General features: G+C 42.0%; 1 pseudogene; it reads right to left on the reverse strand.

Annotated features, from left to right (window-relative positions):
- Positions 1-7,287: 7,287 nt before the first annotated feature.
- On the reverse strand, positions 7,288-7,863 carry LOC102910539 (interferon alpha-12-like; annotated as a pseudogene).
- Between the last annotated feature and the right edge of the window lie 6,198 nt (positions 7,864-14,061).

Genomic DNA, 14,061 nt, shown 5'->3' on the forward strand with positions numbered 1-14,061 from the left:
AAACACGGTCACAGAGATACACACTTACCATCACACATTCTCACATACACATACACTTACACTCACAAGCACAGATATACATAAACACACAAATGAACACACATGCTTACACACATACACACACAGACACAGAGAAACAAATACACACTTAAACAAATATGTGCACCCAAACTCACACACACAAATACATATTACCCACAAAAGAAATACACATACACACACTCCACTACACATGTACGCACACAGAGTCACACATAAGACAGATTTTCAACACATATGCACAGAGAGACACAACCAAACACTCAAGCACACACATTTATGTACACATTCCCACACATAAAAATATATACCATCATTCAAACATAAACACACACATGCAGAAATTTCCATACATACACACATTTTCACAAACACACACATGTACACAAACCCATATTCCTCATATATATATATTTATATCACAAATTAACACACAGAAACACATATGCATACCCTTATACACACATTCACATACATACTTTCTCACATATATACACAAACACAATACATAAACACAGACACACATGCACACATACTCAAACAGATACACATGTATAGTCACACACAAATATACTTGCATAGACACACACTCACATACATACACAAGAGTGAGAAGCTATTAAAAATGTCAAAGGTTAATTTTCACTTATTTTGTCTCACAAGTTTGAACATTAACTGCATGGATTTTTGGGTCCACTGCATAGTAGGAAGACAATGGGACTCACAAGTCACTCACTTCATGGTGGCCAAGATGCAGACAGGGACGAAGTGTGTCCTTAGATGGAGCCCCAACCTTCCTCCAGCAAAGCCTCACTACCTAGTAGTCACTCATCTCCAACAATCAGCAGGCTTTCACTGATACAGTTTGTTCCTTGAGGATGATGAAGGCTCGTGTTCCCTGTGAACACTGCTCCCATGAGTACCAGCCTCCAGCACAGGAAACCTGGAGAGACACTCCATATCCAAACCTCACATACAGGTAAAGTGTCTGAACACTCGATTTCAAAGGCTTAGGATCTCAAATGCTATGCCATGAGTACTATTACAATCATACCAAATTTATAATCATTTTAATCACAATCCGTAAATCTGGTGAGAATACAGGTGTGTCGGTGGATGTTAATTAGTGCTGAGTGTCTCTGTGGAGTTTCTTCACATAAGCTAATAGTGGAGCTACCACTTGATCCAGTATTTCCACTCCTGTGTATATATCAGAAAGAACAAAGTGATCTTACAGTAGAAACATCTGTACATTCATGTTTAATATGTTAGCATTCATCAGAGGCAAAATGTTTACTTAGCCTAGATGTATATCAAAAGGTGAAAGGATATTTAAAAGTTATATACAGTGTATATGTGTGTGTCAATTCTATCTTCTATGTCAGATATAGGAAAAAATAAAAAGGAGAAAATACAAAATGTACTTACAACACATACTAAAAGACTATTAAGCTATAAAGCAGAATAAATGATTTATATGAATCTGAATAGATATCAAGAACATGATTCTAACAGAAATATTTGAAAAGATATATAGCATATGTTTTCTATCATGTGTGGAATCTACAAAAATATATATGTATGAGTATTTATACACACACACACACACATATATATATATATATATATATATATATATATATATATTATATGACTTACATATAGACCAGGGTCCTTTTTGTAAAAATAGGACCAGGGTGAAGTATTTGGGGCAAGAGGAGTGTATTATGGAGGAGTAAATATATAAAAGCACATTACAACACACATGAATGCAAATATCACACTAAAACCCATCCCTTTACAAATCACTACACTTTGATCACAGGACATGGGGAAATTAATTTAATACTACCTTGAAGCTTCCCCTCTGTTGGCTACCTCTCACAGAGTGGACAAGTGTCCCAGCCAGCGGGATCTTCAGCAGAGACCCTAGAAGAGGGAATCGTGAATGAAGGGACAAGAGACACAAAGAATTGACAGCAAGACAGTATTCTGATCAAGCTGCAAAATTTTATTTTTCTCAGGTGGGTTTTATAGAAGCAAACCAGGAAACTTTCTTTGGGAAAAGATTAGGGCACTGTTGAGTTGCTAAGCAACCCAACCAAGCAACCTAACCACAAAACATTGTTACTAATGGTCACTGTAGCAGAAAGATAAGGAAATGATAAGCTATTTTCTAATAACTCAAGACTTGTCTAGGCATGTCAAAAGTTTCTGGTTAGTGGCTCAATACTGGACAACAGAAACTTAACTCAGGCATGCAATATGGCATGGCTCTTGACATTGTCCTCAGCAGAAAAGTGCTTGTCTACAAAGTGGAAAAGGGGAGAAAAATCCATGAAACATCTTATCCAGCTGTGAACCCTGTGAGCCACCATAGTGACTGGCCTAGAAAGCCACACCCATTGATGCAATAGTGGCATGAATGTCATGGGAGTAATCAACAGCAATCTAATGGAAACTTTGGCCTGCTCCAAAAGAGGAAACCCGAGCCTTGTAATGCAAACGTCGCCAAGAACCTATGGCTTGGGAGGTCAGAGACCCCATATTATTTTGCCAAAGGATCACAGTATCAGAGACCTTTTTAAATACTTACATTTTATACTTTTAGGCTAGTGAAATACTTAACCCTCATCAAAGAAACCTGCTTATGCAGGGTTAATATAGAAACTCACAGTTAATCAAACGGGAGAGCATAAGCAACTATGAGTGCTCACCCCTACATGGAACGTTACTATCACACCTCCTTCCCCAACCAAGACTCATGGCACATTGCAGAAGAAGGGGCAGAAAGACTGTAGAGCCAAAGGTTGGGGAAGATTGCTGAAAAACATCTTCTGAATACGACAGGGCTATAGCACTCATGAGCCCAGGGCAGCTGTGATTGTGGGAAAAGAAGTGTAGAGAAGATCAAGCCAGTCAACCCTCCAGCATAGAGAGGGAAGGGGCTCAAAGTCCCCATCCCTAACTGAGGATCCCTGGCAGTTGATGGCCACTGAGAGAGAGTCAGTTTTCTTCAGTGGTGTGGCCCATGGTAAATGGCTTATTCTTCAGTAGCTATCACCCTATACCTATGCAAACGTGGAAATTACTAATTGGACTAGTTGGGCTATAATAAAAAGACAAAGAAGTAAAACAAGGTGTGATGTTAGGATGAGAATGTGGTGGGAGGTCTAGGAAGAGTCAGGGGCAGGGAATAAAGTGTGCATATGATGTAAATACATAGCATTTGTGTATTAAATTACCAAAGAGAAGACATAAATTTAAAAAATTGTATTATCACAATTTAATATGAAGAGATGTTCTTCTTCTTTAGTATTGCACAAAGAACAGTTGCATAATATATATTATAAAGCACTAGAGGTGAAATTGAAGAATATATCAGAAAATGGAAAGATCTCCCATGCCTGTGGATAGGTAGCATTAACACACTAAAAATGGCAATCTTTCCAAAAGCAATCTACAGATTCAATGCAATCCCCCTCAAAATCCCAACATAATCCTTCACAGACCTGGAAAGAACAATACTCAACTTCATATGGAAAAACAAAAAACCCAGGATAGCTAAAATGATACTGTCCAATAAAGCTATCTCTGGAGGCATCACCATCCCTGACATTAAGCTCTACTATAGAGCTATAGTAATAAAAACAGCTTGGTATTGGCATAAAAACCAACATGTGGACCAATGGAATCAAATTAAAGACCCTGACATTAAGCCACACACCTATGTGTGGTGATATATTGTGTCCCCCAATATATTGTGCATCCTAATAAACTTATCTGGACTCAGAGGACAGAACAGCCACTAGATAGACATAGAGACCAGATAATGGTGGCACACATGCATTTAATCCTATCACTTGGGAGGCAGAGATCCATCCAGATCTCTGTGAGTTCAAATCCACACTGTAAAATAGCCAGGCATGGTGACTTACGCCTTTAATCCCAGGAAATGATGGCAAAAAGCAGAAAGGTATATAAGGCCTGAAAACTAGGAACTAGATCTGATTAAGCTTTAAGGCTTTTGAGCAGCAGTTCAGCTGAGATCAATTCCAGATTAGAACTCAGAGGCTTCCAGTCTGAGGAAACAGGAATGGCTGAGAAGTTGGCAAGGTGAGGTAAGCTGTGGCTTGTTCTGCTTCTCTGATCTTCCAGTGTTCACCCCAATACCTGGCTCCAGGTTTGTTTTTATTAATAAGACCTTTTAAGATTCGTGTTATACCTATGAACACCTGATTTTTGACAAAGAAGTCAAAACTGTATAATGGAAAAAGAAAGGGTCTTCAACAAATGGTACTGGCATAACTGGATGTCAACATGGGAAAGATTGCAAATAGATCCATATCTATTGTCATGAGCAAAACTCAAGTCCAAGTGGATCAATGACCTCAATATAAAACCAGTTACACTGAATCTGATAGAAGAGAAAGTAGGAAGTAGTCTTGAACGCACTGGCACAGGAGGCTACTTCCTAAATATAACACCAATAGCACAGACACAGAGCAACAATTAATAAATAGGACCTCCTGAAACTGAGAAGCTTCTGTAAGGCAAAGGACACAGTAAATAATACAAAACAACAGAATGGGAAATGGTCTTCACCAACCTCATATCTGACAGAGGGCTGATCTCCAAAATATATAAAGAACTAAAGAAACTAGATATCAAAATACCAAACAACCAAATTAAAAAATGGGCTACAGAGCTAAACAGAATATTCTTTTTTTTTCTCCTGGACTCAGTCAGCCATCGCCTGGTCTTCTGCTATGGGCAGTCCATTCTCCCCTCTGAGTCTTCCTTCGCATCATCAGATTTTTCTGTTTTTCTTTTTTTTTATTTATTTTTAAAATTACACTCATGATATTAATCACATTTGTAGTATTCATAGATTACATTCACAGTATTCATTCAATTTTTTATATATATAAATTTTATTTATATATAATATAAACATATTTTAATTTTAAATGTCAAATGTCATTTCTTGAAGGGGGTAGGAGGTCTTAAACACAGGCTGACAGCACAATGGGAGGACCCCGGAGGGCAGAAGTTTGCTACTGATGTTTTATAATCTTGCATCTAAGCTGTTAACACCCATTATTCAGGATACACAGACAAGGAACTTCCCTTAAGCATTCAGGAGGGTAGAAACAGAGTATTCTTAATATAAGAATCTCAAATGGCTGGAAGACATTTAAGGAATTGCTCAAAATCCTTAGTCATCAGGGAAATACAAGTCAAAATGACTCTTAGATACCATCTTATACCTGTCAGAATGGCTAAGATCAAAAACTCTGAAGACAGCTTATGTTGGAGAGGATATGGAGCAAGGGGAACACTCCTCCACTGTTGGTGGGAGTGCAAACTTGTACAGCCACTTTGGAAATCAATATGGTGCTTTCTTAGAAAATTGGGAATCAATCTTCTTCAAGAACCAGCTATACCACTCTTGGGCATATACCCAAGGAATGCTCCATCATACCACAAGGGCACATGCTCAACTATGTTCATAGCAGCATTATTCGTAATAGCCAGAACCTGGAAACAACCTAGATGCACCTCACCTGAAGAATGGATTAAAAAAATGTGGTACATATACACAATGGAGTACTACTCAGCAGTAAAAAAACAATGACATCATGAAATTTCCAGGCAAATGGATAAAACTAGAAAATACCATCCTGAATGAGGTAACCCAGACTCAGAAGGACCAGCATGGTATGTATTCACTCATCAGTGGATACTAGATGTAAAGCAAAGGATAGCCAGACTACAACCCACAGCTCCAGAGAAGCTAGCTAACAGGGAGGACACTAAGAGGGGATGCATGGATCTCCCTGGGAGGGGAAATAGATGAGATCTCCATGAGTAAACTAGGGATGGGAGGCAATGGAGGGTAGGGGATGGAGGATGGGAGATGAGAACATAAGGGAATGGGATGTTCAAGGTGGAACAGGGATGAAGTGGGAGAGCAATGAGAGAGATACCATGATGGAGGGTGACATCACAGGGATAGAGAGAAGTTGGGTGCAAGGGAAGTTCCCAGGAATTCACAAGGATGACCACAGCTTGGACGACTAGCAATAGTGGAGAGGGTGCCTGAGCTAGCTTGCCCCAGTGGTAAGATAGGTGAATGCCCTAACTGTCATCATAGAGCCTTTCTCCAGTAACTGATGTAAGCAGATGCAGAGATCCACAACCAAACACCAGGCCGAGCTCCAGGAGTCCAGTTGAGGAGAGAGAGGAGGGAGTCTATGAGCAAAGGCATCAAGATTATGATGGGGAAACCTACAGAGACAGCCAAACCAAACTAGTGAGCACTCATGAAATTTAGACCAACACCTGTGGAGCTTCCATGGGACTGGACTAAGCCCTCTGCATAAGCGAGACAGTTGTGTAGCTTGATTGCTTAAGGGGCCCCCTGGCAGTAGGGTCAGGATCCATCCCTGGTGCATGAGCTGGCTTTTTAGAGCCCACTACCTATTGTGGGACACCTCGAACAGCCTGGAGGCAGGGGAAGGGGCTTAGACCTGCCTCAACTGAATGTATCAGGCTCTACAGAATCCCCATGGGAGGCCTTATTATCTTGTGGGAGGGAATGAGGTATAGGTTGGGGGAAGGCTGGAGGGATGGGAGGAAGGAAGAGGGGGATCTATGATTTGTATGTAAAATGAATAAAAATTTTCTTAATAATAAAACAAAGAAAATACCCTACAGACTTGCCTGTAGACCCATCACATGGAAGCATTTCTTTTTGATATCCCCTCCATTCAGATGATTTTAACTTGTATCTAGTGGACATGAAACTAACCAGCACACAATGTACACTAGAAATGTATGGAGTTTTAATTCTGTAATGTGTCATTTTAATGAAATTTATAGCATTGCAAGTATATAAGAATGGACAAATATAAAATTAATATAATAATTAATGACACATAAAAATAATCTATCACATATAGAGAAAATGCTCTCTTGTATTGAAGAAAATGTAAAATTTAACATGGTATTAACTTACATTTCATAGTTAAATATATACGTATTTATATACATAAATACAAATAACTGGATCAATCTGGAAACTAAAGTCTATACTATATACACAGTACTGCTCATAACTGATGAAACATGCAGGAAGGTTGATTGAAGGGTGTCGAAATGAGTGAGAGCATTGAGAGAGCAGCATTGGTGCAGTGAGATGCAGAATCCTAGCCCAGGAGAGTCCTCTCCACTTTAGTTCAGGAATTATTCCTTCTCCTCAGTCAATCCTGCCAGCAGCTTGGCTGAGGAAGACAGGGCTCTCCTGACTTCTGCTCTGACCACCTCCCAGGCACAGGGGCTGTGTTTCTTCTCCTTCAGGTAGACAGTGATCCTGTGGAAGTAGTTCCTCACAGCCACCAGGGGGAGTCTTCCTGGCTTGAGGAAGGTTCCTGCACCTCACCCTGCTCCATCAGACAAGCTTGCAGGTCTTTGAGCTGGTGGTGGAGGCCAGTGCAGAATGTGTCTAGGAGGCTTGTCTCCCAAGCAGCAGAGGAGTCCTTTGAGCTGAAGAGGATCAGGACCTGCTGGGTCAGCTCCTGCAGGACAGGGATGGCTTGGGCCTTCTGGATCTGCTGGACATCCACCTTCTCCAGAGGGAATGAAAAGTCCATTCTGTTCTTTGGGGCAGGAGAGAGGGGAGAGTCTCCTCATTTGTGCCAGGAGTGTGAAGGCTCTCTTGTTCCTGAGGTGATGAGTCTGAGGCAGGTCACATCCTAGACAGCAGCTTGACCAGTAGTGCATCACTGCCAGGAATGCCAGAAAATCACAGGGCCTGGCCATTGTGAATGTGGCAGATGCTGCTGGTCCTTTGGGCTCTGTGGTCCTGAACCTTCCCCTCTGGGTTCTCTGAAGTCCATCTTGTGTGCATGAGTCTTAACAGGGGAAAGCACTCTTTCCTACTTTCTAATCCCCTACTTACTTCCCAATTCTCTTTTCACTTTCTCTCACACATTCTCTGCTGGTGTCTGGGTTTTTTTCTCAAGCATTTTTGTTTTCATTATTATGTCAACTTTCCATGATCCGCTCAAGAGAGCCGTTTTTAGAGGTTCTTTTCTCAATAAAATTTCATTACCTTTTATAGAACACATATACCTCAAATGTATGAAGTTTACTCATCTAATATAAAGAATGAAAAATATTCATGAAAAGTGTACATAGAAGCTACTGAATAACTCAGTCACCCACGTTCTTGAAGTGCGCATGAGCACCTGATTGGTTTCCCAACACTCACGTAAAACAGGCACAGAAACACATGCTTATAATCCTGAAACTTGGGAGGTGATACAGACAGGTCCTTGGAGCTTTAAGGCTATCCAATATAACTGCAATGTTGAGCCCTAGCTTAAATGTCAGAGAAAACAAGGTAGGGAGGGAGGGAGTTAGGAACTGGACATTGACATCAGGAATCAACTTACGTGAACACACACATGTAAATGCAAACACATAAATGTGTGCATGCCCTACATCAGACACACACAATAAAGAATCACAATGAAATAAATGAACAAAATACAAATTGAGCCAAGTGTGGTTGCTCATATCTTCATTTTTATTATTTGGGCGGCAGAGGTAGGTGGTTATTTATATTGAAAGATAGGTTGGTTTCTGTAGTCAGTTCCAGGAGAGCCACGGCTACATAGAGAAACTCTGATTAAAAAAATAATAATAATAACAAAAGAAAAGAAAATAGAACTCGAGTATATTGAGAAGTTAAAGTTTTATACATTTATTGAAGTGTAAAGGTGAATATATTATATATTAATATCTAAATCTCACAGAACGAAGATGGTGTTGGCTGCCAGCACATGGTGCTGAGCTCCAAGGAGGCTCAGAGACCCACGGAGGCTCTGAGATGTGATGTCTCGGGGAAAAGGGGTCTGCAGGACCTGCAATAGCTCCAGAACAACCAAGACAAAAATAAAGCAAGTTTTATGGGAAGATACTTTTAAAATGTGGAAGGAATGAGGGAGGAACAAAGCCAGGCATAGAAAACGGTAAATCCGTAGCCTTCACTACCACATCTCAGCCAGCAGGCTACAAGCACAGAAATCATTCCTGATGAGCCACGGGGCTGCTGGCACTGATGACCGGAAGAAGTGTGGCTCTCTGGGAGCTCCTGCAGAAACACTGCTGAACAGGGCCAGCCCTAGGGCAACTAGCTAGGCCCTGGCATGGAGCCATCCTGGCTGTGGCTAGTCCCGCGTGCCCTTCTGGGAGACAGTGGGAGCAGGGTCACAGTGCTGCCTGCAGCCTACAGGTACAGCGGTCCTGCCTAGAGACAGAGATGTGCACTGGCCTAGAGCTCCCGTGGAAATATGTCATAACTGAATAGGTCCAGTCCTAGGCCAGCCAACCAGAACCCAGTAGGCTGCAGCCAAGGCTGGAGCTTCTTTCTCTGCTAGGAGACAGAGTGGTGGGGCAACAATGTTGTCTGCAGGCTACAAGCACAACATAGGAGCCTGGCAAGCCTTAGGGCAGTAGACATAGAGGGCAGAGAGGTGTGCTGCAGCAGGAGCTTCACAGAACCTGCCCCTAGGATGCCCTGCATAGCTGCGACATCACCCTGCTTCTGGACAGCAGGAGGATTTCTGAGATGAGTCTTGGCAATGGTCCAGGATTTATGGTGCTTCAGAAATCAAAAACCTTGAACCTGACCAATGACTCGTGGCAGTGAATATTTGCATGTAAACCTGTCTGGGCCACACACACACACACACACACACACACACACACACACACACTGCAGCTTCCACTGCCACTGTGAGGAAGGAATATTCAGTGGAGTGGGGAAGGATAGAGGAAGGAGTGGTGAGTGAGTGGTGGAGAGAGGCGGAACTAGAGCCTCTATGATTGTGACAGGTTCCATAGAAGGCTGTGGTGGATGGAGGAACATGCAGTTTCCAAGCAGAGGCAGCAGGGTGGTGTGCAGCAGCCTGAAGACTCCATTCCAACTCAGCCCCGAACTGGCTGCCCAACAACAAGATCACCCTGGTTCTGAGCAATGACATGACACCCAAGATGAAGAATGGTCATTGTCTGAATCAGACCTTCTCAAAAGATCTCTATGGTTCACGCTGCCCCTGGAGGCCACTTGGTATCTGTGGTCCACTGCCAGAGGCCATGTTGAAGCTGGAGGTTCATGTGGATGTCCATGGTTCTACAGCAGCTAGGAGCTGTGTTGATGTCCCTGGCCTGAGTTACCAACGAAGGCTAGGCAGAAGTCCTTGGTCTGTGCTGCAGCCTAAAGCCATATTGATGTCAATTGTCCATGCTGACACTGGGGGCTATACTGATGTGAGTGGCCCGTGCTGCCATCTGAGGCCACGGTGATGTCCAGGTCCATGCTGCTGCCAAGGGCCATGTATAGTCTGTGGTCCTATTGCAGCTGGGGCCTGTGTTGATGTCCATGGCATGTGTTACCACTAAGAGCTATGCAGGTGTCTGTGAACTCTTGTTGATGTCCTCAGGCTGTGCTGCCACTGAAGGCGATGTTGATATGGGTGGCCTGCTCAGCCACCTAAGGTCATGTTGATGTCCTTGGCATATGCTGCCATCAAGGGCTAGGATGGGGTCTATGACCCCTGCAGCAGCAGAGGTCTGAACTGGTCTGAACTGCCACCGCAGACCATGCTGAGGTCCATGGCACCTGCCAACCCTGGAAACAATGTGGATGTCTGTGCTCTGTGTCCTCACTAGAAACCATGTGTAAGTCCATGATCTGTGCTCCTGATGACTGTAAAGGGCAAGGAAGCTACTTTTGCCATGGTATTGATGACTGCAGACTCACAGTTGAGATGGAGGGACACAAAGACCTCTATGACAACGCCTCCCTCTAATCCTCCTCCCCGCAAATAACAACCTAGATAGAAAGCCATCCAAAAGAATTCTTAAGAATTGTGATAAGGATGCTGAAATGCAGATATTCAAAATTAATGGTATCTGATGGTGGAGCAGGTAGGGAAGAACTCAGGTTTCTTTAAGGGGCTTCCCCCTGGGAGATTTACCATGCTCCAGTGAGTACATGAGCAACACAAAGATGTGGGTTTTTTCTTTTTTCTTTCTTTTTTTTATGGAGGAGGGAATCCTAAGAATAGAGGAGCAGACATGGGAGGACTGAGAAATGAGTGTGCTCAGGGTTAAGGATTCCTGGAAGACTTTGAGATGACAGAACAGTCAGAAAGAATATTTCAAATATTTTCATTTTCAAAACATTTCTTCATTGTTTTTCTTCCTTTTTTGTGGGGAGTCATTCATTTGTGTGCTTTCTCTGTGGCCTGAAAACACAAGACTCAGACACTAAGTTTTAAATAAGATGTTAATTTTCCCAATAAACCTCAAATATACCAAACTTCTTAGTTAGGATTTCTATTGCTGTAAAGAGACACCATGACCATGATAACTATTATAAAGAAAAATATTTAATTGGGGTGGTTTGGTTCCAGTTTCAGAGGTTCAGTCCAGCATGTTTGCCTGCCTGCATGCCACCATCTCCCTGGAGTAGTAGTTGAGAGTCCTACATCTTACAGGCAACAGGAATTCAACTGAGACACCGGGCAGTATCCTGAGCATAGGAAACCTCAAAGCCTGCCCTACAGTGACACACTTCCCCCAACAAGGCCATCCCCACTGCAGTCTAGCCACACTTCTAATAGTGTCACTCCCTAGGAGATTATGGGGGCCAATTACATTCAAAGTACCACACCAAATATAAATAGAAAATACTCCAATGAGAAAGATCTGTGGTAGAAACTCTAAGTGCATCTATACATGTAAACATACACAGAGTAACCAGATGGGTATCATATCCACATATTGCTCTTTTGGGAACAAATTTTTAACTTTAGTCTTCAGTCCACTCCTTTCCTTGCTTCCTTTAAATGGGAAATGAGCTCTCTCAGCTCTATGACTTTCCTTTATTGTGTAGAGATTCCATATCACAAAGGCCCTTCAGTTCCCATAGGCTTATATGTTTGAATGCTTTGCCCCCACTTTATGTAACTGTTTGGAAAGAGTTAGGGGGTATAGACTTGCTGGAGGAGCTGTGTCGATGGGGTGGGCTTTGCAGTTTCAAATGCCCAGCCAGGCCCATTCTCTTTGTGTCTGCCTGCTGTCTGAAGATCAGGATGTAAACCTTTTAGTTACTGCTCCAGTGCCATGCCTGTTTTCTTCCTATCATAATGGTCATAGACCCTACTATCTTCTGGAATAGTGAGCCCTAATTTAAATGCCTTTTTTTATGTAAGAGTTGCATTGTTCATGGTGTCTCCTTACAGCAATAGATTACTAAAACACGAATGAGTGAAAAAATACAACCATCAATGCTGTGGATATCACTCTATATAAATAAAACACTGATGGCCAGTGACCAGGCAGGAAGTATAGGCGGGACAAAGAGAGAGGAGAATTGGGGAAACAGGAAGAAGGGGGAGAGACACTACAGCCACTGCCAGGACCAGCAACATGTAAAGAAGCCAGTAATTTTCTTTACACAGCCACGTGGCAAGCTATAGATTTATAGAAATGGGTTAATTTAAGATAAAAGAACAGTTAGCAAGAAGCCTGCCACGGCCATACAGTTTATAAATAATATAAGCGTCTGAGTGATTATTTTATATGTGGATTGTGGGACTGCAGGGCTTGGTGGAATCTGGAGAGAAGCCCTCCAGCAACACATCAATTTCTCAGTTTGCTTTAGAAAGCCTAGGTATGGATTTAGATTTTCTTTTTAGAAAAAAATCTAATAGAAAGAAAAGGTGGGGCTGGAGAGATGGCTCAGCGGTTAGGAGCACTGGCTGCTCTTCCAGAGGTTCTGAGTTCAATTCCCAGCAACCACATGGTGGCTCACAACCATCTGTAATGAGATCTGGTGCCCTCTTCTGGCCTGCAGGCAAACACGCAGCCAGAACACTGTATACACAATAAATAAATAAATAAATATTTTTAAAAAAAAAAAAAGGTGAGTGCATTTGATAAATTTTCATATGAAGTAAAAAAAAAGTGGTATGTGTTCCAAGAAATATGTAAGTATTATAAATATGACAAGAAAAATGAATAAGAAGATTACATATTAACACATCAACATCAATAACATTAAGACTGTTGTGAATTAAGGCCTGATTACTTGGAATTAACATTTTTCATGTGTCTTGTTTAATCATACTAGCAAAAGAGCAGCTGAATTGATTTTAAAATTATTATTAAAAACTGCAATAAACACCTTTTTAAATAACCAAAGATAAGCTAATGTGGTACTCACCACTAATCCAAGCTCTCAGGAGGTAGACACAGGAGGATGGGGTGTTGAAGCCCAGCCTCAGCTTTAGAGCATCTTCAAGAAGAGCCTGGGCTGTACGATTCCCTGTGAGGACAGAAGGGGGCTCGAGGGAGACAAAAAAGAAAAGAGGAAATGGAGGGAAGAAAAGAAGGAAGGAAATGCACAAGGAAGCAAGTGCCGGTGAGATGTCAAATTAGTCCAGGAGAATCATTTCAAGACATCCTCACGTGCCCCCTCTGTTTGAGTGTTCATTTAATCTTGTTTTGTTTTCAAACAGGCTACATCTTGGCTGTAATTGTGAGATTTTGTGACCTATGAATAACTTTCCTTGTGAGACAGATCAGGAAGACCCAACTCTTCACAGTGGGGTGTATTTTCCTTGCAGATTAAATATTGGGTGAAAGTTCACTGGCAAAAAAATATTAATCTCTCATTAGATGTTTATTGCCAGAACTCCTTTATGTTCTTTTCTGTTAAATAGACTGAAGCCGTCAAACATCACTTGACTATTTGATTGGCAGCTGTCAAACTCTTCCCCCAGGTACCCATTACATGGGCATCTGTCAGGTAGCAGAACAGAATGAGTCCCCTAGTTTCAGCAGACACAAGTCTAGGAATGGGAATGGGAGTCCCTGCTATATCCTCCACGGTTCTGAGCTAACCAGGGATGTAACTGACATATCAGCCACTCCTGAGGTCCCATC

The sequence above is a fragment of the Peromyscus maniculatus genome, chromosome 2 (genome assembly GCF_049852395.1).
Source record: "Peromyscus maniculatus bairdii isolate BWxNUB_F1_BW_parent chromosome 2, HU_Pman_BW_mat_3.1, whole genome shotgun sequence".
Taxonomy (NCBI): Eukaryota; Metazoa; Chordata; class Mammalia; order Rodentia; family Cricetidae; genus Peromyscus; species Peromyscus maniculatus.